At 39.0% G+C, this 3,352-nt stretch overlaps 1 pseudogene; it reads left to right on the forward strand.

Moving 5' to 3' along the window:
* The first annotated feature begins 1,072 nt into the window (after positions 1-1,072).
* Positions 1,073-1,669, forward strand: LOC118580185 (annotated as a pseudogene).
* Positions 1,670-3,352: the final 1,683 nt, after the last annotated feature.

Here is a 3,352-nt window from a genome sequence, read left to right on the forward strand (position 1 = left end):
AAATAAGATTGTGTGAAAAAATTAGTTAGTTACATGAGATCCTGACCTTTACAAACCATGTCTTACAATATTTATTTTTATTCATATGGAAATCATCATGATCAAGAAGCTGCTTGGTAAGTTGTTATTCCCAATGAATACTCTAGGTTCAGGGAATATTTTGGAAAATGGGGTAGAAAGATTTTAAGAGCCAGAAGATAAAGGAGTTTGCTCTGAGATTGTATCTCCTAACATTATCCAAAGCTATATATGTAAAATCTCACCAATATATCTGCACAAATATGAGCTTAACAAGGAGGATAACAATGAACCTGCCATACTGGTTAGGACATTTTCATGAGGCCTTAGTTCTTCACAAAAAAACCACAGACAAATGAACAAAGCTCATAGCAGAAGAAGTGCTCCTCCCCAGGGAAGACCACACCAATTGATTGTCCATGGCCTAATGGACATGTAACATGCACATGTAACATTATACAGATCCAACAATGTTATTCAAGAACACATATATATGCAATAAAAATTAATGAAAACAAAAAGAATTCATGAATTTGAAGATGAGTAGGAACAGGTATTTGTGGGATTTTAGGGAGGAAAGATAAAAGAGAAATGTTCTAATTAAAATTCAATATCACATATAACCAGGAATCACAAAAGATAAAGCTGCATCACATCAATAACATCTATATACCTATAAAAGGACCATGTAATAATTGGTCTACTGTTTATAAATGTACCGTATATCACAGTCCCTGCCACTGAGGGAAATGGACCAAGAAATCCTATTTTGAAAATAATGGAAAAGAAAATATGGTGCAATTCATAGACTGGAACTGCTCTTTGGTCTCCCAAGAGGAGCACATTCCCTACAGATGAACCTGTACTGCCTCTTTTGTCCGAGACATAAGAGGACCACAGGCCTTTAAATAAACTGAACTGACCATCCCTGCAGCTGTGTCCAGCCTTTGCTGATTTGCATGTGCCCAGAGCACAGCCCACTGCCCTAAGGTCTTCTTCATAGTCAGGTCACACCCCTCTCAAGAGTCAGCCTCAGACAGGTCACAGCACAGACATGAGGGCCCCCATTCAGATCCTGGGGTTGCTGCTGCTCTAGCTTACCGGTAAGGAAGACAGCATTGCAAATGTACACAGCTGAGTGTGGTCAGTGCTAGCTGGTCTCTGGGAAAGTCCTCTTATAACAGAATTAATTCCATGGAAATTTGTTTTCAATTTTCCAATCTCAGGAGCCAAATGTGATGTTCAGATGACCCAGTCTCCAGCCTCCTTGTCTGCATCTGTGGGAGAAAGTGTCACCATGACATGCCGGGCAAGTCAGGACATTGATAGTTATTTAGCATGGTATCAGCAGAAACCAGGGAACTCTCCCAAGCTCCTGATCTATGGTGCAAAATACTTGGCAAATGGGGTTCCATCGAGGTTCAGTGGCAGTGGATCTGGCACACAGTATTCTCTCAAGATCAGCAGCCTGCAGGCTGAAGACATTGCTACTTATTACTGCCAACACTATTACGGTACTCCTCCCACAGTGATTCATGCCATGACACAAACCATCAGAGAAGCAGAAGTGAGAGTCCAGGCTGTCTTGATTGCTACTGCTGCTGTTTCTAGCTACTGTAAGGGTTCCTCCTTGCCTGTAGTTAAAGGATAATGTCATGTTTCTATCTGTGGATCTGTATTTATTTAGATAAACTGTTCTGTGTCCTAAATCTAAGTCCTCTTCCCCAGGCCTAACATTAGAAAACAAGGGAATGCTTCTTGTGACTTATATGAAACAGAGTTATGACAACAGCTGAGATTCATGCAACAGTGGTGAAAATACCCAATCATTCACAGCACACACACACACACACACACACACACACACACACACACACACACCTGCACACACACACACACACACCCACACACACACACACACACACACACACACACACACATTTGGAGAAATTTTTTCTAATTATTGCTTCAAAATTCTGAGGAGGCCATTTGGCCAGATAGCTTAGTGATTAGGAACACTAGCTGCTCTTCCACAGGACCTTGGTTTGATTCCCAGCATACATACCACTGCTAGCAAATTTTTATAACTCCAGTCCCACAGTATCTTAGACCTACTTTTCTTCTAGCTTCTGAGGCATTGTACTCATATGGTATACAAATAAATATGCAGCCAAAACACCAGTACACATTGAATAAAAATAATAAGTATTAAATATTTTCTAAACTCTACAGGTATAGTATTCAGAAAAAAACTGATAGTAGAAAGAGATTATCTTCATAATCTAGAGTCTACTGTTTATTGAACATAAGTCTTGTTGACATCACAGTCCTCAGGTCATAGGATGTCAACTTTTCTATTATGTCAATGGAGAGAAAGGAGTTTCTTTTATTAACTGTTCATCTCTTGCTTTGCTAGAAGTACAAGTGTCTTAGCTAATTTTCTTTTGGTTTTTTTTGAGGGGGCAAGGGAGGCTTTATTTGTCTTATACTTCTACATCATAGTTCATCACTGAAGAAATTTATGCCAGAAAACCAAATAGGGCTGAATCCAGGAGGCTAAGGAAGAGTGATGCTTATGGACTTGTTCATTGTGGCCTGCTCTATTTTTTATGTTTTTATTTGTTATCTGAATACACTTTTCCCACCCTCTATTCTTCTCATTGATACCCACCTCTTCTCCCATCCATATCTTCTCCATTTCAGTCTTCCATTAGAAAAGAACACATTTCTAGAAGATAACAACAAAATAAAATACTATAAGATAAATTGAAACTTGTCATACTGAAGTTGGACAAGACAATCCAACAGAAAAACAAAAGAATTCCAAGAGAAGCAATAAGAACCATAGCTCCAGTTCCTTACACATTCAGGATTCACATGAAAGAACTGAACTGAAAACTATAGTACACAGACAGAGGACCTGGTCTAGACACAGGATGGTCCTGTGCATGCTGCTTCTGTCACTGTCAGTTCATATCAACTTGGCTCCCTTGCTGTAGAGGACTGTTTTCTCTTAGTTTCATCCATCCCTTCTGTCTCCCTGCACACTTTCTGCTTCCTTTTCCATGGTATTCCCTGGGTTCTGGGGGGAAGGATTTAATGGACACATATCATGTAGAACTATGTGTTCAATTGTCTATCTGTATAAATAATATCTTGGTATTGATCTCTCTGTTTGTTGTTGTTTGCTGCAAGGGTAGGTTTCTCTGATGATGGCTGAATAAGGCATCAATGGATGAGCAGAGCACACTATCATAGGAGTCATTTTATTATTTATATGAATATATATTCAGATATATAAATCTATATCTATCTATCTATATCTATATCTATC

This window comes from Onychomys torridus, chromosome 3 (genome assembly GCF_903995425.1).
Source record: "Onychomys torridus chromosome 3, mOncTor1.1, whole genome shotgun sequence".
NCBI lineage: Eukaryota > Metazoa > Chordata > Mammalia > Rodentia > Cricetidae > Onychomys > Onychomys torridus.